The 23,282-nt window shown below is 39.4% G+C and overlaps 1 protein-coding gene and 1 long non-coding RNA gene across 12 annotated transcripts in view; one reads left to right on the forward strand and one right to left on the reverse strand.

Annotated features, from left to right (window-relative positions):
- NCKAP5 (NCK associated protein 5) overlaps positions 1-23,282 on the reverse strand; it is a 1,005,982-nt gene that overhangs the window by 244,503 nt on the left and 738,197 nt on the right. The gene's annotated exons all lie outside the window — the stretch shown is intronic.
- LOC129471826 (uncharacterized) lies at positions 320-23,117 on the forward strand. The gene is made up of 3 exons (XR_008653765.2): positions 320-370; positions 1,843-1,884; positions 22,373-23,117. It is a non-coding gene; the product is annotated as an uncharacterized lncRNA (long non-coding RNA).

The following is a 23,282-nucleotide window of genomic DNA, read 5'->3' on the forward strand; positions in this document are numbered from 1 at the left end:
AGAGGCCGTCCTGTGTGCTGCACAGCCTGACCTGGTGTCATTCCTACAGAGAAAAGAGCAGGAGGCTAAAGGGGATGAGGCTATTTCCAAACATAATTTGGGAACTGCTGCTCTAGTCACCAAAATCTGACTTTGGGGCCCAGGAGGGAAAGGCATGTTCCCTTCATTTTCTTGGACAGGAAGCAGGGTGATGGCAAAGCAATAGGGGCTACATCCTGAGAACAAGGCACCGTAGAACTCTCAGGATAAGCAGTTCTGGAATATTGCAAACACAGAATACAGCCCACTGGTTGGGGCATCAGAATCCCTGTGGGGGTGCCCTGAGTAGTGGTCACAGAGAGGGGCCTTCGCTAAGCTGCTTTCAATCCAGGTTTGTGTGTGAGGGCGTGTCAGTCACAAATAGAAGAAGATGTTTTTATGACTGTACGTATGAATGTCCTGGGAACTTCTGAAATAACTGGGGGAAAGTTTCTTGTGGGGAAGAGTGAGCAGAGCCTCTGTGACTGTTGGGAGTGGTAGAAGACAGAAAAGAGCCAGCCACACTCAGTTTCTTAATGTGATCTAATCTGACCCCAGAGGCAGATGGCTTAGGGAGACTTGGGGATAATATTTATAATATGGTAAATTTGGAAAGAGATAAAATTCCCAACACTAGAGGATTGGTTAAGTGAATTATCACACATCCATACAATGTGAGGTGGGGCTATGACTCAATAAATGTGTATACTTCCCGTGTATTTCACAGCCTCACTACATTCATTCTCACTGTTACCCCAAAGGAACCTTTAGACCTCAGTGAGCAGAGGCAATGCTCAGAGAAATTGACTGCCAAAGTAAAGACAGAAATATTCATGTTTGCAGAGCCTGCCGTCTTTTTTTTATCAGCAAGCAAAGATGAGAAATGCTACTGCAGAGGCAAATTGGGATAGGCAGGGGACCTGCTATATTGTGCCTTGGGTTAAGAACTTCCCTAGGCATAGACTGACCATAGAATTTATGATCGAACGTGACAGAGGGCATTAGCCGGATGAGTAACTGGGACTCAGAGTACCTTACTTTGCATGGGGCTGGTTGATCCTAGGCCACTGTTACAAACGGATCATTATGTAACCATTAAAGTGACAGCATAAAAACACACATCATAAAGTGGAAAGGTTCCACTGTGACATTATTAAAAATCACGTTGCAAAAAGGCTTGTACTATAGGATTCCATTAAAATAGGAAGAGGCATACAGAAGAATGACTGGCGTGTAGATGCCAGAAAGAATGATTATTTCTGTATTAACTGTATAAGAGGTTATTTGAATTCTGTGGTTTTCCATCTTTCTATTAATGGACAATTTATTGCTTGTAAAATTAAAGTTCATATTAAAATGGGAAAGAAAGTTAGTTGACTTAGGACCAAAAGTACAGTTTATATGTGGCACTAGCTGCTTAATTTTGAAATTCAATTTCTAGACCACCTTTGGAATCATCACTACGATTTTACTATGGACTCAAATGATGATTTTCTCAAGGGCATGATCTATATCTTATTTCATCTCTTTACTTTTTTGGAGGGGTTAGAATAACCCAGTTCATAGCTGTGATGTAGGTTAGCATGTGGCTGCTGCCTTCCTGGGTAAGTCAAATTGAAATATTCTACTTTAAGTCTTGATTCTCTAATGCAAAACTGATGGAAGTGCAAGAGTGGAGTAGACCCAATAATGATGACAACTAATGTTTATGGAATGGTTTCCATGTACCTATGTACCAGGTACTGCTGTAGGCTCTTTGTGTGCTTTATTTACTTCTCACAATAATCATATGACAAAGGAACTCTTAACATCCCTTGCTTACAGATAAGAAAGCTAAGCAGAAAGATGTGCAGTGACTTGTCCAAGGTAACTGAAAATATGTAATCTACTCTTGATCTGCCATGGCTTTGATGAAACTAGCAAGCCACTCTTGAGTTTGGCAGAAAAATGACTTATAATAATTTTCAATGCTTCATTATGGTTTTAGAAAATGACTTTTAAAAAACTTTAATATATACTTTTGATAACTCATTTATAAGATCCATACGTTTGGCTGCTCATCATAATTTACACTGTGTTCTGATGTTATACAGAAGAGGGCATTAAAATGATAGTTCATAGCCCTTATTTAACTGCCAGGATTGGTAATTTTCATTTTGTCCTTTAATCTGTTGGATCAGTTTGCTCATTTGTTATAAAAACTTGACAACATTTTAGTAAAGATATTTTTCTGCTTTAAAATTTATAATAGTTGATTATTATGATTAGTATTTACAGTTGCTAACTTGAAGAACAAACATAAACTAGGCAAATACAGGGAAAATATTATTTCACATTCTTTGACTTTATTGGCTGCAGAGATGGGAAAACAGCCCTACAGGTGCACCTTTGTCCACCTGTGGGGCTTAAACATCCAGCTCCCATGAGCTCTTTATTGAGGCCATCAGAAACACAGGCCTGTGACTCCGATTCCTTTTAATGTGTCTTTGGGCTCCATCCTACACCATGTGTTGAGTACTGTCAGTGGGTTACAGCAAGACTTCTCTCCAATCACTCTGTCACTTAACTCTAAATCCCACTTATACCATTTCATAAATTTAGTTTCTCTGGGGATCCTCCTCCTCCTCTGCAGGAGGACCAATTTAAATCGTCCTTAAATCATCACATTAAACACTAGCTATCACTGGCTGCAAGGGAGCCAAGAAGTATATTATACCAGGTCTTAAAATGCTGTCCATGCCTTTTTAATTTTACCATAAAATCCGAGATAGCTATTTGATCATGAAGGATTTAATAAGTTTACCTTTTAAACTAATGGACTATAATGAGCTCCTTAAATTTTGCATGTAAAAACCCATGGGTTGGGAAACTTTCAATTTCTCCTTAATAACTCATCACTATAAATCAGATTCCTTTAATATACTATGCATCAACATTACAATGGGCTCAGAAGGATCTGGTACCATTTTCTTCCTGATGTCTCAGCCACAAGGAAAGGCTGGTTTATTTCTGAAACGTAGTACTTAAAGCAATTTCATTTTATTTCCCTCTACAGCAGATATCAGATATTTAAGCACTCCCATAAAAGATCTACCCTTAGGTATTTCATAATGACCTGTTCCTTGAGGATTTCCTTAGTTTCTCTCTTGCTAGAAAAGAAATTAAAAGAAATAGATCTTAGGGTGTGTCATGGTACATTCAGCATATATTTTGTAATACTGTTTTTTTTCATAGCCAGTAGTTAAATATTAACAGTAGAACTCATTTATTGGATCATTTCTCCTCCAATTAAAATATAACACTAATGATTATAATGATGATGACATTATAACATCCATGATGATGACAATGCTATTATAAAGTAATGTTAACTTGGTCCTTCTCCAAAGCTTTGCATTTCTCCAGATTTCTAAAATAAGAACAAAAAAGACAATAAAACACAAGTGATTGAAAGGACAGTATAATGTAAATAACAATAATGCTTTCTGAAGATTCCAAGTTTAGAAATAGCCATGAAAAGAAATTCCAAGTTTAGAAATATCCATGAAAAGAAATTGCTGCCTGAATTACACAGTAAATCACAATCTGATGCCTAAAGGCTTTTGATAGTGAAAGGTCTACACATTGCCAAATATCGGGATGAAAGCTTCATGTTTTCAAATATCCAGTGTCAAACAAAACAAGGATATTCCCAGTTCACCTGGAGTTGGCACCATGGTAAGTCACAAATGATCTGGGTGAACTTCTTAAACAAATGATGAATTTATTGTTTCATTTCATGGACCTACAAGCCATAGTCAAAGGGGGAAACAGAAATTGTCCAGCTTCTTTTCCATCAACCTAACTAATATGGCAACTCATATAGCAAACTGGATTTGCAGTGACAAGAGAGGAAGCCAATTCACATGCATGGGTGGAGTGGGAGTGGTGATACAGCCTTCTTGGTCTGGGGGATGGAGAAGGGAAAGAAAATGCACTTTCAGGTAGAGCACTCCCAGGATGTGTTTACTTCAGCTAAAAATTCATCAATTACCCCACCACAGAGAATACCAAGATGATAGTACAGCATATAATCAAAGAAGGTGGAGGCACAGAGGCCCTGGCAGAGACTGTGTCTGTCTATCTTGCTTCGAATGTGTGCTCTACACAGCAGCACATGTAGCTTGCTGGAGTCTGGGCACCTGGAGAGAAGGGTGGGCGGGAACCACTGCTGACAGAGTCATTCACTGAACATGCAAACTGGCTAAAGGAAATTAATGTTAACACCAATCACAAGATTAAATACACAACATTTGATGCAAAATCAATAGTGGGATGATGGTATAGCTTCTGAAAACAGGTGGAGTTGATCTTAAAGAAATCAGATCAGCAATGACAGACAAGAAGAACAGAAGAGACAAAGGGCAGAAGAAAGAGAAGGAAAGAAAAAGATAAAGCAAAAAAAAAAATGAGAAGGAATAAAGAAAATATGATCTCTAGAAGATGACATCTATACTTCTACAGGACGATGCATCAACTCTAGGGAAATTTAGGGCTTATATGAAATATAGAAATTTGACTCAAAGTGACTGGAAGATGCTGAGTCTATTTTTCACACAGCTCCAGAATGAACAGTAAGTATCTGCAAAGTTATGAAGAGAGGCCAAGTCTTGCTTGTGTCTATCTTAGTTATCAAAGGGCAGAAAAGGGACCTCTGTGGCCTGGATGCTGTTGCTGGTTGAAATGTGCATTGCTGGAGCCAATTTTAAAATCCAAGTAGCAAGTTCATGGTTCCTTGGCTACTGCCTGCATACCTACATTGCCCAACTGAGTGGACCACCAGGACCCACCGTATTCCCCTCTCCCCCTTTGCCATCTGGGCTTTTCATTAATTTTTTTTCTTTTAAATTAAGTTCCTATGCTATTTCATGACAGGAAGTTTTGTGTGATGTATCTATACCAGCTCTGAAGTCAGACAGTTCACAACTCAGTTTCACCATTTCAGTCAGATAGTTATGTGACCAAGGGCAGGTTACTGCTCCTCTCTGAGGTCCTAGGTAGGAATAACAGCACATACCACAGAGGAGGAGCTGTTTGCTCATTTTGCTTTCACATACTAGAAATGTTCACAATTATTCTCCATCCTACACCATGTGTCGAGTACTATCAGTGGGTTACAGCATCATGTAAAAAGTTAGGCACAGAAAAAAGGACCCCTTTTTGTTGATGGATTCTACCAAAAAAAAGTGGGAGACAAAGGGAAAGGAGAGGGCCAAGAATTAAGAAAGTTCCTGTAAGAAAATTCAACACTTGCCTGGGGGTGCTGTGTGTTGACTTTCCATAGCATGAGGCCTGGTTCAAGGGACTGTATGTCATGTTCCATTGAGAGCATATATATATACACACACATATATATATGGAAGAACTTATATATATGTTAGTTTATATATATGTATGTGTATATATATATACACATATATGTGTGTGTATATATATACATATATATGTGTATATATATACACATACATATATACACATATATATATACACACATATATGTATGTGTGTATATATATACATATATATGTGTGTGTGTATATATACACATATATATGTGTGTGTGTATATATATACATATATATATATATGGAGGAACTAGGCTGTCCTTTGAGGGCTGGGTCCTTCTACTCCTCATTAGCTCAGAATGCACCTCTCTATTCTCCTTATTTAAAACTGTATTAAATTGACAATTCTACTTGATTGAGATCCTGATCTCCCCTGTGGCATTTAGGCCTTAATGTATGGCACTACAGTTAAGTATCATCAACTCCCAGCCCACTAGTGTGAAATCCAAGAATCAAAGTCCATCATTAGCAGGAAAGACATTGACTGAACTGTATATATTCCCAGAGAGGATCTTCTCATCCTTAAACCCTTCTTTGGTTTTTCTCATCCTCTCATGAAGCTTTATCTGCCATTCCTAGGTTGATGAAACCTCAAAGTAAGCCCCACAGGAACCTCATGTACCAAACTGAACCCTTTGTCTCTCTCTCCAATCTTCTCGGTTGTGGAGGATCCAGAAACTAGGGTTTAATCCTCCTTCTCCAAGACATGGAGACCTCCTTCTCACCCAACACTCCCACCTGAAACAGGCCCTCAATCCTGTAGATTCTCCCTTTTTAACATTCCTCAAACATGTGTCCCACTGCAACTAATTATAACTTTTTTCTTTATGGTAAGCTGGGTTCTCAGATTCTAGGATAGCTCAATATAGCATCCTCATAACAAATATTTATCGAGTTGTCCACTAGGTACTAGAAATATGCAGGTGGATAAGTAAAGAGCCATTGCAACGCTGCTAGGACAGTGAGTATACGATGCTATTGGGCATGCACAGGAGGGATGTCTAACCTAGTCTTTGATAGCTCAGGGAAGGCCTCCTGGAGGAAGTGGCGATCATCTTGCCTTTGAAGGCTGAGTGCAGGTGTGTTAGCCAGGTATAGCATCAGTTGATGTTTCCTGGGCCAACATCAATTACCTACCTTTGGGAAAGAGTACCTTGACTTACTAGGAACCTCTTCCCCTACCCTACAAGTCACTGTTCCTGTGATTTGGTTGGAGCTGACTCCAATACAGCACCTCCACTCTTCCTGCTTTCCGGGTGGGAATGTAACACAGGTTTGGCCATTCGGTGCATTCCAACCCCATGGCCTCAGTGACTGCTTCAGAGATGAGCCCATGACTCTATCAGAGCCAATATCAGGACTTTTGCTGGGAGGTGCTTAGTTTCCATGGACATGACTGTGAGCCCAAGATGTAGGTCTAGAAATGTTGGCCACTATTTTGCTACCCTGTACTGAGAGTCTGCCTGAGAACAGAGCAGAGAGATGGACAGAAAAGGACACCTGATTCTGATGACACCATCTGGGTTCATGAACACAGCTATGCAGGGAGCTACTTCTGAGTAAACACACTGCCAGAACCACTGTGAGTTAGGTTTTCTGCCATTTGTAACTAACAAAGTTCTTACTAATGCACTAAGGAGGAAAAGAGTATTCTAGGAGGAGGGAATCATACATGTAAAAGCTCGGAGACCAAGAAACTTTGACCCATTCTATGTACAAAGTTCTATGAGACCAGAGAGTAGGAGAGAAGAGTCACTTGGAGAAGAAGCTAGAAAAGTTAAGAGCCAGCCTTTTCCAGTAGTGTTGTTCTGCCAGAGTCACTGTCATAAAATGCAAATGTGATCATGCAATTCCTCTCCCCTGCTTAAAATACTTTAATGAGACCCCAAAGGTTTTAGGATGAAGTTCAAACCCATTAGCTTGGCACCCAGGGCTTTTGATGACCTGGCTGTTCCTTCTCTCTCTGGACTCATCTCCCACATCTCTCCCATGGGCAACCTGTGCTCCAGTTAAATTAAACTACTTGTAGTTTTCCAAACAGGGCATGCTGTTTCACGCCTTCATATTGCAATGCATTATATAATTTAATCCTCACAAGGGACCCCATGAAGTGCATATTATTATCCTGATTTTCCCAGAAGTATAGAGAAGTTGAGGAGCCTCAAAAATCATACAGCCAGCAAGACAGAGATCTAGGATGTGAACACATATGTCTGACACCAAAGCTCTCCTTCTTTCTTTTCTACTACCACTCATTCCAGTTCTTTTAACTTCTGGTCACGGACCTTTATGTTGCACAGCCTGGCCTTTTAATGGAATCAATAAAATTTCAGAATTTCAAGAGTTGGGGCTGGAGGGATGCATAATGTTCAATTTAAAGCTACTTTGCTACTAAAATCAACACAACTGCATCTTCTTCTTCCGGTCCGCATTTTTTTTTTTAGCATCTCCTTCATGCCAGGCACTGTGTGGAAAGATGGTGCTACAGAGGTAAACTAATCCAGCTACAGTCCTTGCCTTCATAGGCTTTCAGTAAAGTAATCTATTCCTCACACTTAATTCTCCTGAGAAGGCTTCCTGGATACACTTGAGAATGAACTCCACTTTGCTTATACAGACATATGGAACTCCATCACTGCTGTTGCTGAGAAAATATCACTGGCTACATTATTTTCAACTGCTGCCCACGAGTTATATCAGAGATTAATCGGTCAGCGAAATGGGAAAATGCAGAGAATAGACAAGGAATAAATCGATGAAGGAAAAAGTGTTCTGTGTCTTCTATACTTGGGATCAATTGTGTTACAGCTCACTCAGAGAGGCACCAGATTGCAAAACAGCCTGCTTGCAAGGGGTCACGAATAGGGCAAATCACCAGCTTAATGACATACGAGATTTTCATTCTCTTATTTATAACCAATTTCTCACTAAAGTGAATAACATTTCTTAATGGTACAATTCTGAAGAAGAACAAACTAGAAATGTTTTCTTTTCTTCTAATTGGGACAAAACTGATCATCACCTAATAGGCTCTTTACAGAGAATAAAAGAAACGAAACTAAAAAAAATGCTCAGCACAAATTGGACACTAAGGATTAAATGAAAATAAAAGGACAGTTTTGTTTCATTTTTAGCTCAGATCTTTAAAGGTACTGTTAGAAAAATCTAATAATTGTTTTGTAACTCTTGTTTGGTAGAAAAAGCTAATTATTATTAAAAATTATAATAAAAAGGAGAAAGGATTGTCAAGAAGTGAAAAATTTAAAGGGAGATTTCCAATGTTGAAAAAGCACCTTTTATGAACATAAAAATATATCAGTCTGTCCTCCCCTAACCATATCTGGATGGGATCTGACACATTAAAAGCTGGACGTTAGCCCAGTTAGCCTGAGTGAGAAGTGATTCAGGAGACACCAGACATAAACCGAATGGCTGGCCCCATAACCAGTGGGTAAAAGATGCTTGCTGTCCAGCAGGGTCTGCAGAGCCAAGTGGTCACAGTGCCCAGAGAAGCCCCCTTGGGCAGGCGACCCCCACAAACCTCAGCTCCTACTCCTGGGCAGGGGCTTTTACAGTCCTGAAAATGCTATGCTACAGAAGAGACATTCTGCGAGTGAAAAAAAGCCATTATTCCACCCAGGAAAAATATGATTTTTTTTTTCCATAACCTCAGTGGCCAACAAAAAGTGGATTCATTTTTCTTGTGCTGTACTCTGGGCCCATAAAATAGTTTCAGGATCTCAAAAAGACGATGTTGTAGATGGAAGTTTTGTTGCAATGAGCCAGCCAGAAGTGAGAATGACTTTAAAAGACTGAATTTTTAAAATGCTCTAAACCCAAAGATTAAGAAAATATAAAATATTACAGATAGGTCACTCCTTTTGTGTTGTGTGAATTAATCATGTTTATTCAATGAGTCCCACTTTAAATGCAGCATGTCAAATCCTAAAATATTATTCTTAATTCTTTTAAAATTACATGACATTTTCTCTTATCAACACAGGCCAATAAAATACAAACAGGCATAATTGGTGCAAGACAACCCTTAACAGCTAGTCCAAGTTAATCCACTGGCATGGATTAGATTATGAAAGGTTTAAATAACTAATCTCAAAGTCTTACATATACATCAGGGATTTCATTTGACTAAGCTTAGTGATTATTTGAGTGTTAACCAGAGTAACTTGAGAGGCTATAAAACCCATGCCAAATCACGTTCAATTACATGAGACCTAGGGAGGTCTAACTGGAACTGCAGAATTAACGTGAAAAAAATACTAAGGAATATTTTCATTATAGATTTATGAATGCGAAGTGGATTGGGACAGATTTTTTTTTTTAAGCTAAGGGTGAAAAAATAGAGATTTAGTGAAAATAAGTCAGGGCAAAATCGTACCTTGTGATTTAGAATTGTATGTTTTGCATCTCATACCCCTACAGAGGCTGGCTGTGTCTTAGACACAGTAGTGATTTGCTTCTTTTGGGGGGCAGTGGTCTTCAACCTTTTTGGCACCAAGGACCAGTTTCGTGGAAAATAATTTTTCCATGGACTTGGTTGGGGGGTGGGGAATGGTTTCAGGATGAAACTGTTCCACCTCAGATCATCAGGCACTAGATTCTTATAAGGAGTGCACAACCTAGATCCCTCACATGTGAAGTTCACAATAAGGTTTGCACTCCTATAAGAATCTAATGCTGGCCAGGCGCGGTGACTCATGCCCGTAATCCCAGCACTTCGGGAGGCCGCGGCGGGCAGATCAGAAGGTAAGGAGATCAAGACCATCCTGGTTAACACGGTGAAACATCATCTCTACTAAAAATACAAAAAAAAAAAAAAAAAAAATTAGCCAGGCATGGTGGCAGGTGCCTGTAGTCCCAGCTACTCCAGAGGCTGAGGCAGGAGAATGGCATGAACCCGGGGGGTGGAGTTTGCAGTAATCCAAGATTGCACCACTGCACTCCAGCCTGGGTGACAGAGTAAGACTCCGTCTCAAAAAAAAAAAAAAAAAAAAAAAAAAATCTAATGCTGCCACTGATCTGACAGGAGGCAGAGCACAGGCAGTAACGCTCTCTCACCCACTGGCCCACTGCTCACCTCCTGCTGTGCGGCCTGGTTCCTAACAGGCCACAGACAGATAACAGGTCTGTGGCCTGGGGGTTGGGGACCCCTATTTGGGGGGATAGTTAATTCTAGTCTAAAATTCATCTTCAATAGTTGAAGAAGTAACTTTGCCAATGTGAGAAAGTAAGGTAAGGGACAGAAAATTCTAAAATCAAGATTTCCTGACCACCAGGTGTTATGTTTTTTACTAATCTTTTCTAAAAAATTTTACGGATTTAGTGGGTACAAGTGCAGTTGTGTTACATGGATATATTGTATAGTGGAAGTCTGAACTTTCAGTGTAGCCATCACCTGAAGAGTGTACATTGTATCCATTAAGTAATTTCTCATCCTTCACCCTTCTCTCACTCTCCCACCATTTCGGGTCTTCAATGATTATTATCACATATTCTATGTCCATGTGTACACATTATTTAGTTTCCACTTACAAGTGAGAAATTGTGGTATTTGATGTTCTGTTTCTGTTTCTGAGTTATTTCTCTTAGGATAATGGCCTCCAGTTCCATCCATGTTGCTGCAAAAGATATGATTTCATTCCTTTTAATAGCCAACTAGTATTCCATTGTGTGTATATACCACATTTTCTTTATCCACTCATCCACTGATGGACACTTACGGTTGTGAATAGTGCTGATATAAACATGTAAGTGCAGGTATCTTTTTATGTGATGATTTATTTTCTTTGAGGTAGATGCCCAGTAGTGGAATTGCTGGGTCAAATGGTAGTTCGACTTTCAGTTCTTTGAGAAATGTCCATACCATTTTCCATAGACGCTGTAGTGACCTACTTTCCCACAAATAGTGTAAAAATGCTGTCTTTTCTCTGCATCTCACCAACATTTGTTTTTGTTTTTGGTTTTTGTCTTTTTAATAACAGTCATCTGATGAATATAAGATAATATCTCATTGTGGTTTTAATTTGCATTTCTCCAATAATTAATGTTTAGCATTTTTTTCATTGCTTTTGGCCATTTGTATGTCTTCTTTTGAAAAATACCTATTCATGTCCTTTGCCCACTTTTTAATGGGGTTATTTGGGGATTTTTGTTGTTGTTGTTGAGTTCCTTATAAATTCTGGATATTCATTTCATGTCGTAGTCACAGTTTGCAAATATTTTCTCCCATTCTGCAGGTTGTCTCTTCACTCATTTATTTCCTTTGCTGTGGAGAAGCTGTTTAGTTTTATTAAGTCCCATTTGTCAATTTTTGTTTTTGTTGCTTGTGATTCTGGGGTCTTAATCGAGAATTATTTGACCAGACCAATGTCCAAAAGAGGTTTCCCTAGGTTTTATTCTAGTTATTTTAATAGTTTCAGATATTACATTTAAGGCTTTGATTCATCATTAATTTTTATATGTGGTGAGAGACAGGGGTCCAATTTCATTCTTCTGCATATGGCAATCTAATTTTCCCAGCACCATTTATTGAAAATGGCATTCTTAGTGTATGTTTCTGTGACCTTTGTCAAAAATCAGTTGGCTGTAGGTGTGTGGCTTCATTTCTGGGTTCTCTATTCTGTTTCTTTGACCTATGTGTCTATTTTTATAGAAGTACCACGCTGTTTTGGTTACTATTGCCTCAAAGTATAATTTGAGGTCAGGTAATGTGATGTCTAACTTTGTTCTTTTTTGCTTAGAATTGCTTTGGCTATTCAGGCTCTTTTGGTTCCATATTACTTTTAGGATTCTTTTTTTCCGAATTCTGTGAAAAATGACATTGGTATTTTGATAGGAATTGCACTGAATATATGGATTGCTTTAGGCAGTATAGTCATTTTAACAATATTAAGTCTTCTGATCCATGTGCATGGAATATTTTTCCATTTGTTCGTGTCATCTACAGTTTCTTTAATCACTGTTTTGTATTTTTCCTCATAGAGATCTTTCATCTCTTTGGTTAAACATATTCCCAGGGTTCTTTTGTTTGTTTTATTTTTTTGCAGTTCATTTAAATGGGATTGACTTGTAGATTTGGTTCTCAGCTTGTTATTGTTGTATAAAAATGCCACTGATTTTTGTATTTTGATTTTGTATCCTGAAACTTTACTAAATTTATTTATTATATCTAAGAGTTTTTGGAGACATCGTTAGGGTTTTCTAGGCATAAGACCATATCATCAGTGAACAGAGGTAATGGGCTTTAATATTAAGAAGTTAGGCAAAGGGTTTCACCACGATAAGTTCTCCTTCTATACCTTCTACTCTTTGTCATGTAGAAGAGGCAAAGCCATATTTTCACGAACTTTCTTGCATGTTGACTCATAATTGTTTTCCACTTTCACATGTATAAAATATATGTTTCTTAAGTACAATCAAAATTTCTTATCCTTCCCATATGCTTCTCTGAATCCTTTCTATAGTGCTTTGTGCATGGCTTTTGAATATAGTAGGAAACAGCACAGGATAGTGTTTAAGAGGTCAGACTGCTTGGGAATCCAATTTCAGCTTTACCACTTATTAACTGACTGGCCTTGAATAAGTTAGTTAACTCCTCTGTGCCTCAGTATCTCCATCTGTAAAATGGTTATAACAATACAATTATCTTATAAGTTTACAGGGAGAATTAAATGAATTATTCCCGAAGCTCTTAGAACATCTGGCATGTGGTAAGCACTACGTATGATAAATTAAGATAAAATGCTTGCTGAATGATCAAATGTTTCTTTGCACCTACACTAATTAATATTACTGATTAACTGATGAGGTTTCCCTAACCAAGACATGGTTTGTGTCTTTGCTAAACTGTGAAAGACTCTATCTCTTCTTTGAGATAAGCAGAAAGATAAATAATAGCTATGACACATATACTTATCTTGTAAGGTGCTTTGTAATTATTTATTACTTGCTGAAAAACTCATGTGGGCAAGGGGAAGAACAAGGCAGTCATGTTAACATCTAAACCTCATTAAAGTTTCATCTTCTTTTAAAGTCCAGGAAGACAAATGGGCTACCAGAGGAATTTCCTTTCCTCTGTAAGGCTTACACAGGAATTTGAACACAACTATTAAAGTAAATTAAATAGGATTTACTAAATGGCCACATAACACTGTGGTGGGAGCTAAGGGAGCAAACAGAAGCAAACTATCAACTTTGGGTATGAATTTCAATGTCTGAGATGAAGTTAGACCTAGTCTAACTTCAAGACTCACGTGTGGTGGCTCATGCCTGTAATCCCAACACTTTGGGAGACCAAGGCAGAACAGATGGAGGCCAGGAGTTCAAGATCAGCCTGGGAAATACAGTGAGACCCCTTCTCTACCAAAACAAAACAAAACAAAACAAAATTAGCCGGGCATAGTGGTGTGCACCTGTAAACCCAATTTGGTGGTATCTGGAGGCAAACAGTGGAGCCCCTATGCAGAGCACTCTCCCTTTCTACCATGTGAGGACACAGCAAGCAAGAAGGCAGAACTCTGCAGACCAGAAGCAAGCTCTCCCCCAACACAGAATCTGCTAGCACATTGATTTTGGATTTCGCAGCCTCCACAACTATGAGAAAAAAATGTTTATTGTTTACACCACCTAGTCTATGGTATTTTATTATGTAAGCCCAAAATAAGACAGAGGCAATGAAAACAAAAATCACACAAAACACTTTTCTTGCTCTAACCTATGACTGTTTGATACAGAATATTCTCAAAATTTACAATTAAAGTAGAGAATTTCTGGCTCTTTATGCAGATGTGATTGGCTTTGCTTGATTTGTGTTACCTGAGTTAACAAATAAAAGGTTAAAAAAACCTAAAAATATACTGTTAAGATTGTTCATATTTCAGAATCTGAAAAGTATTTTGGGAGTACGATTTAAGAAAATTAAATATAAAATATTATGATTCTCAGGAGAACGGTTTTAAAAGTTGCATCAAAAGGAAGCTATGTACAGAGTTGAATAAAGCCACAGCTGCCTTCTTCATCTAGGTGAGAACAGTTCTTTAGGGTCTAGGAGCAAGCATAGTAAAGCTCTGTGGAACTCTGCCTCATGGTCATCAACAGATGTGCTCTCTACAGTACAGGGGTAAATCAAACTCAGTATGATTTGCCTCATTTCTTTACTTCTCTCAGTTTTGTCTTCTCTTCTGCCCCATGTCCTTTTCCTATTATTGGTCACTGTGCTGGCATTGTGACATGTCAACTTGGCAACAGTAAATTACATTTTTTCTGAATTCCCTTTGTTGTATATTTCAGATTAGTGTGAGCCACAAGAAAAATTCTTGGGAGATATGAGTGGTGGGCGTAAAACAGCAGCTGTTGTGTAGCTCACACATGTTGTTGCTAATCTGCTGGTTTTTCAACTTGTGATCTGACCTGTCTGAGGGCATGCCTTGTGGACTTCAAGCCCCAGCATGAGATCCAGTGATAACAGCCTTGCAGAGACTACTTAACCAGCCTCCACAATAGTATAAGCCAGGTCCCTGTAACAAATTTCGTACTGGTTCCGCTTCCCTGGTCAAAATTTGAATACAGTCACTCTATTGACCAGGACGACCCTGTTGCAGTACATGGTTGTCTGCAGTCACCTGGCTGGTAGAATCCTCCAAATCTATGGGGAAGGACTAAAGGGCCCCCAAGAGGCTATGGTGATGGTGTGATAATTAATTTTATGTGTCAACTCGAGTAGGCTGAAGGATACCCAGAAAGCTGGTAAAACATTATTTGGGAGGGTATCTATGAAGCTGTTTCAAGAAGAAATTAGCATCAAAATCTGTAGACAGAGTAAAGAAGATCTGCCCTCCCCAGTGTGGGTAGGCATCATTCAATCACTTGATGGTGCAGAAAAGGTAAAAAAGTAGAAGAAGGGCACATTCTCTCTCTTTTTGAGCTGAGACATCCATCTTCTGCAGAAAGGCATAGGAGCTCCTGGCTCTCAAGCCTTCAGACTCTGGAACTTTTACCAGTGGCCTCCCAGTTCTCAGGACTTTGGACTTGATCTGAATTATACCACTGGCTTTCCTGGTTTTCCAGCTGCAGATGGCAGATCATGGGACTTATTCCCATGTGAGCTAATTCCCATATTAAACCTCCTCTCCTGCCTTTCTATATCTCCTATAGTTTCTGAGTCTCTGAAGAATCCTGACTATACCAACAACTTCGAAATTTGGAAGTAACAGGTAATAACAATGATGCTGGGGATAGAAACATGACAGGCACACAGCATGTACTAAACGTAGGTTCCCAGTACTACAGACTCATTTTTTCCTTACCAACCACCCTATAAAATAGGCACCGTTATTTTATTTCCCTCTGTACTCTGAGGCACACGTGGATGAAATAACTTGCTAGTAAGTAGAAAGCCAAAAATTAAACTCAGGTACCCTGGCTCCAGAATCTGTGCTCTTCAATACTATTCCACCGTTCCAAATCAACGTAAATGTAATGGTTTCCATCCTCTGGCTACCCTGCCTTTTAGAAATTTTTCACAACAGAAAAATAGTGTGCTAGCCTGTGACAGTGCAGCCAGGCAACTTCAGTTCTGGTCCTGATTTCACCACTGACTGGCTGTTGTTAAAGCAAACTAAATATGGCCTGAGAAGGACCCTGTACTTCTGTATCTGAGTGATTGTGGATGAACTGTAACCTAGCTTAACAGGCAGACTAATAGGCCTAATAATAGGCTAATAGACTAACAGGCCAAGCTCTAACCAATCCAGCCATCTATTCCTCACTTCCAATTTCTGTATGTCACTTCCCTTTTTTCCCTTCTACCACGTGGCTGCGCTGGAGTCTCTGTGAAACTGCTGTGATACTGGGGGCTGCCCGATTCGTGAATCATTCATTGTTCAATTAAACACCTTTAAATTTAATCTGGGTGAAGTTTTTCTTTTATCACTGTGTAGCATTGGGCAGGTCACGCTAACTTCCTTATTTGTAAAATGATCTCAGTGCCCTCTTCCAGCTATAAAAGTTCACAATTCTATGGTGTTAAAGTTCTGATTATAATGTTAAAAGATCTTTGGAGAAAAGCTGCTCTATAAAATAAAATTAGGTAATAAAACCTACAACTGTATATTTGACTTCCCTGTATTTATTTTTCAGCCTCTTCCTACCTCAAAAATTATTCTGTAGCTCCCTAGGTAATTATAATAGTGATTTTTACCCTTTCCAATTGTGAGGACCCTGTTAATCACACACATGCAAAAAGAGTTATGAAATTCCATAGAAGAAAAATACAAAACTGTAAGTTGAGAAAAAATACCATAGAAGGACATGTTACACTTGATAATGCTTTTAAGTAAAGTTAAATTTCACTAATTATAACAACATCTAGAGACATGTGAAAAAGAGTGCATATTCACTGTACAGGAAAAACTTTATGGAGTTACTGACCTACGGGATTCTTTTTTTTTTTTTTTTTTTTTTTGAGACAGAGTCTTGCTCTGTCACCCAGGCTGGAGTACAGTGGCGCAATCTCGGCTCACTGCAAGCTCCGCCTCCCGGGTTCATGCCATTCTCCTGCCTCAGCCTCTGGAGTAGCTGGGACTACAGGCGCCCGCCACCACGCCCGGCTAATTTTTTGTATTTTTAGTAGAGACGGGGTTTCACCGTGGTCTCGATCTCCTGACTTCGTGATCCGCCCGCCTCGGCCTCCCAAAGTGCTGGGATTACAAGCGTGAGCCACCACGCCCAGCCTGACCTACGGGATTCTTACAGTTACCTCTTCGTTTCCCTCTGGGTTCTCAGTTCCCACTCAGTGAGCTCCTCACTGGTAATCACCTATTACAATTGTATGCAACTTGTTAAATGTAACTATGCTAAAAATCAATATATGCTGAAAGCCAAAAGGAGGACTGTTTTATATGCCACAGCTTTATTCTCTTTAGACTTACTGCCTATTTTTGTTTTGTTTTGTTTGATTGTTTCATGGTTTTTAAATTGATAGATTTTTGGTAAGTATTATAAAAGTTTCTGATCTGGAGAAGTATCACCTTCTCCTCTTTATTTTTCTTTTCTTTTCTTTCTTTTTTTTTTTTTTTTTTTTTTGTGTGTGTGTGTGTGTGTGCGTTGGCCTTCATTGTCATTTAGCGAAAGTTCCCCTAATTGTTAAAAAACCAAGAGGCAAGCATCAAGTTAGAGACAGGGAAAAAGTACAGAGTGAAAAGCAATTTTAAAAATTGGATAATGAGTCTAAGAAGAGTAGATCTGGCCACTTTTAAAGGCCAAAGTCCAAACAAGGTCTTTAAGAATTTGATAACACCAATGGTTATAAACTACTACTGGCACTCACTAGAAGGGTTAAGGCAACATTGCAATGGGAAAGGTGACAACTGCTCATTAGAAGGCAGACATCATGTAAACAGTCGCACTAGCTGTTTTCTTGTGTCTGAGCCTATGCCTAGAAGGGGTTTACTTTTTCCACAAAAGGGGAGAAACATACTATGATACCCCTGAATATACATCCTGGAACTCACTGCTTAAAGAACACACAGAAAAAAAGAAGGTCATGCAACCATCCCCAGGAAGTTACCAAAATTCATTCTTAGTTCCCATCTGGGGGCAACCCTGATGAGATACTGCAAGGGAAGAAAAGAAGGTTAAAGGTAAACAGGCATAGTTCAATATCACCACTTTAAGCAAATCTTTCCTGATTATCCTCTACATTTTTTTTTTTTTGAGACAGAGTCTCACTTTGTTGCCCAGGCTGGAGTGCAGTGGCGTGATCTCGGGTCACTGCTAGCTCCGCCTCCTGGGTTCACGCCATTCTCCTGCCTCAGCCTCCCCAGTAGCTGGGACTACAGGCACCCGCCACCACACCTGGCTAATATTTTTGTATTTTTAGTAGAGACGGGGTTTCACCGTGTTAGCCAGGATGGTCTCGATCTCCTGACCTCATGATCCTGCCGCTGCGGCCTCCCAAAGTGCTGGGATTATCCTCTATTTCTAACCCTCAACCATGAGCTGAAACACCCTCACATGTTCTATAGTTTGCCACACTTTGGTTATACACAACCATGGTTTGCACTATAAATATATGATACCTCTCTGTCTCTCCTGTTAGACCATGAGTGAGGGTAGAGGAACTGGGTCTCATTCATTGATCTGTTCCCAGTTCATAGCATGGTGTCTAACATGTGGGAACTGCTCAGTGAGTGGGAAATGGAATTAAATATATTTATTCGTTTACTCTAGAGATCCAAATTTCAGGTAGGAATCCAAGAGAAATTTTTCCAAGTATGCATAACAATTATCAAACATTGTGTTTCTCAGGGATTGATGATAACTGCCTTTAATTGTATTTAAAGATAGGTAGTATTTATTCTTCTGAAATGTCAGAAAAGGCAATGGCAAAAAGCCTTCAATTTGGCTGTGATCCCAATTAAAATTCTTCAACCCCAAAAAATAGCTTTGATCTGATCAAAATGTATGAGTTCCTTTTTTTGTCACCATAATTTAAAGACAGAAAAAATGGTATTTAGGATTTACATATACATGTGGAGGCCAACCTCATTATGATGATTGTACTGAGAAGCCAGGAAGTTCTGAATCATAAATGTATTTTCAGAAAAGAATTGTATTTTCAGAGGGGGGAAAAAAAAGAGCTGCAACAATAGCTCTAATTTAACTGGAGACATTCACTACACAATCCCCGAAGAGCAGGATAAATTGTCGAGAGCATTAGCAGACTGTCTATTCATTTGGCATATTAGCATGAAAGGGGGCTTTTTGCCCAGTGGAGCCCAACCTCTTCTCTACAGGATCTTGCTTTTGAGATCTTTGAAACAAGTATTTCAAATACAGCACACTGAGATTTGCTCTAATCTTAACTATGGCATTAGAAAAGTCATTATAACTTTATGCATAAGTTGTTGGTATATGACCAAGTCAGAAATCTTGCCCTGAGGACCAACATCTACATAATAAGAGAAAATAGATACATGTGCAGCCAATTATTAGATACCTCTGGTGATGGCAACTAGAAACTACGTGAAGTCATGGATAATTCAACATGATAACAATCACTATATGGAAAAATGTTCCGGCTCATGCCTGTAATCCCAGCACTTTCGGAGATCCAGGCGGGCAGATCACTTGAGGTCAGGAGTTTGAGACCAGCCTGGCCAACAGGGTGAAACCCTGTCTCTACTAAAAATACAAAAACTAGCCTGACATAGTGGCGGGTACCTGTCATCCCAGCTACTGGGGAGGCTGAGGCACTAGAATTGCTTGAACCTGGATGTGGAGGTTGCAGTGAGGCAAGATCATGTCATTGCACTCCAGCTTGAGTCACAGAGTGAGACTCTGTCTCAAACAAAGAAAATTTTGTAAAAAAGTAAACGATGACCCCACAGTAAAACTTTGAAAATCAAAGTTAAAGAAAAAAAACCTTTTAAATCAATTTATTTTACCTTAATTTATTAAAACATGTACATTTGTTAGACATTTATTAAAGACCTATTTGGTGCCAGACAAGGGTGATCATCTCTAAGACCCACAAACAAGGAGTTGTAAATGTTACCTAATGTGATGTGCTATCTCTAATGCCCTCTGGAATCCATCTGAGTGTGGGGAACTCTGTGGCTGTCTACACAACATCCATTTCACCACTTGTATGTGAATATATAAAAGTCATAGGATTGGTCACTATTGATTCCCTCTTCACAGCTAGCTGCCCTAATTTGTCTTGTCTAATTAAGGTTATGTTATCCCCTTTGTCAAAGTGATTGGGAAATATATCCCAGGGATAAACCAATCAGTACATGGCTTTTTTTTTCCCAGCTACAGGCGATTGGTTCAGGGAAGAGTACTTAATTGATTTTAGGTCCACGAAGGTATCTGGGAAGTGAAGCCTCCCTGGGAGCTTTTGTAAAGGGTAGTTCTACATTTCTCAGGAACTCCTGTGAGAAATTTCTTGGGTGATATGTTAAGTAGATTTGTAGCTTGGATTGACTACAGCCATTTATCCACCTTGAAGCAAGCCATCTTAAGAATGATGTTAACGCATGGAAAGAGAAAAGCCAAGAAAACTACACAGAAAGATGGAGCCTGAGCCTTCACCAAATTGCAGCACAAGCTCAACCTATGTCTAGACTTCTTTGAACCTACGGCAGCTTGAGCCGAGTTTTTGTTACCTGCAGCCAGGGCATCTTAATTATTATAACTGTAACAGGAACTGTGGCATCAGAGCTGATTTCTGAAAGAAAAATAGGATTTAGACAGGTGCAAGGTAGGTATGGGAATTGAGAGAGCCCTTTCTGGGACAGAAAATTACGGGAGCAAAAACAAAGAGGTAGGAAAACATACAGTATGTTCAGGGTCGAGTCTGTCACACCAGAGGAGAGGTGGAAGGTGAAGCTGAAAGTAGGTTGGGGGTGGTGGGGGACTTTACTGACCCTTCTGGAAAACTAACTGGTGGTGGAATGGGAGTTGGAGCAGAGGAGGAGAAGCAGATACAGGTGGTTGTTACCATCAGCTGGGCAAGTGCTCACAAAGACCCTTGCTCACACCTTGGCAGTGAAGATGGAGTAGAGAGGATGAGTTCAAACGCCATGCCAATGACAAGCTACTCATGATGTGGTGTCGCACTTCATGAGAAGCAAAGAGAGTAAGAAATGGACTATGAAGTTTAAGTCTGGGGACATCTGGTAAAGGCTGGTGCCATTAATCAGGAATGAGAATTCAGGCAGAAGAGTTAAACTACCTTAAATAATATTTTTTCTTTCTTTTTTTTTTTTTCCTTGAGAAAGAGTCCCACTCTGTAACCTAGGCTGGAGTGCAGTGGTGCGATCTCAGCTCACTGCAACGTCTGCCTCCCAGATTCAAATGATTCTCCTGCCTCAGCTTCCCAAGTAACTGGGATTACAAGCGCTCGCCACCATGCCCGACTAATTTTTGTGTTTTTAGTAGAGATGGGGTTTCACCATGTTGGCCAGGCTGGTCACAAACTCCTGACCTGAAGTGATCTGCCCGCCTTGGCTTCCCAAAGTGCTGGGATTACAGGCATGAGCCACTGCACCCAGACTGGAATATTTTCTATATAATTTCTTTAAAAAGTCATAGAAACAACCTAAATCCAAAATAACAAGGAGCTGAATGACTGGATAAATTATGGTACATTTCCTGAATGAGTGAAATACTCCGTAGTGAGATATTAACATTTTCCCATGGGTGACTCACTTGTCTGATAATATTTCCATGCCAGACACACCCCCATAATAAAGGTTCCTCATTCCTTGTGGCTGCACAAGGGGGTGGGTTACATGTTTATTTTTCAACACCATCTCTTTCTTTCTCCACCACAAATGGGTCACTTGGCACTATACAGTTGAAAACTCTTGCTTGGGAGGATGTCAAGAAAAATTCTTTAGACTTGGAGAAAAATATAACCAAAAGAAACTGTTATCTGAGTATTGAAAATTTAGAAGACTATATACACATAGAAAAAAAGATACACACAAATGTGCTTACAGTAATTACTTCTGAGTGGTAGCATCTAGAGTATTTTTTTCTTTTACTTTTTATAGTTTCTATTTACTTTCTAAAATGCATATGTATCAACTTTATAATTTTACAAGGACATCAATTATATTGGGTTCTTCAGAAGCAGATAATGAAGTGAGGGTTTGTGTGAAAACGATTTATGAGGCAGGGAATAATTTTTCACCAGCTTCCTCATTTGTTTAATAGTGATGATGTGAAAAAGAAACCAGTAGGTGAGTAGGGAAGTGAGAATCATCAAGGGAGGAGCCCTAGCAAAGGTGTCCTATTAAGCAAAGTCCCACTGAGGGTAGCTTGAGATCAACTTCTGCTGACCTGTAGAAGCTGCGGAATTTACTGGCCCTTCTCTAGTCAGTCACTGTTAGAGAGCTGCTCCCGTAAATACGTCAATGCCCAGGAACTTCCGGTTCTTCTTGCAGGTAGGAAAATGTGGGGACAGACAGTCTGCCCACAAAGAGACACAGGTGCTGGCTGCTAGGAGCAGGCATGGGCATGGTAAAGGGATCTGAGGGAATATGCATGGAACAACGACTACATTTGCTGGAGATGCTTACAAAATCTTACTGCTGTAATTAATAAATATGGAAACCTCTGTTTACTGACTGTGTTCATTCATATTAAAAACATTTACTTAAAAGAAAGAGGACTAAATAGTAATACATTGTTGGGTCAGCACTTCTTACTGGGAAAGGAGATTTGAAGAGTCTTACTTTTGTAAACCCTTTCCTAAGTGACACCTGCACCTTAAATGTCACACCTTATATTGCTTTATGTTCTCAGAGTTCACATTCTAAAACTCATACATTAGGAATTAGGACCAGTGGATATAAAAACTTGATGACCCCTGGGGACACCAAATCTTGATTGCTGCTTGTTTTTACAGAGGCAAGACAACTGAAGTTTGGGGAGAAAAATTCCCTTCCTGACAGCAACATGCCAGACCATTAAGAACTTTTGCAAAAATCAATATTGGTCTGAATTATTCAACTGGTGTACAACACGATATAGTGGAATGTAAACTATTGGGCTCCAACCAAAGATTGTGGCTGGCATCCACTACAAATACCCAAAGTAAATACTCTCTAGGGAGGAAAACAGCAAGAGGAGGAGGAAATGTCAGGTTTCAGAAAATTAGCCAACCAAGCTCACCCAGCATAAATGCCCATGCACTGCCATATTTGCTAATATAGAGGGTGGACCCACTGGTACATTACATGTTGGGAAGATCCTCAGCTTCTTGCCATGTTTCAACGTGGACTAAACAAAGCTATTCTATCCTCTGAGCTTTTAAGCTCCCTTTTCAATAAATAAATCAGAAACTAAACATTT

The sequence above is a fragment of the Symphalangus syndactylus genome, chromosome 22, assembly GCF_028878055.3.
Source record: "Symphalangus syndactylus isolate Jambi chromosome 22, NHGRI_mSymSyn1-v2.1_pri, whole genome shotgun sequence".
NCBI lineage: Eukaryota > Metazoa > Chordata > Mammalia > Primates > Hylobatidae > Symphalangus > Symphalangus syndactylus.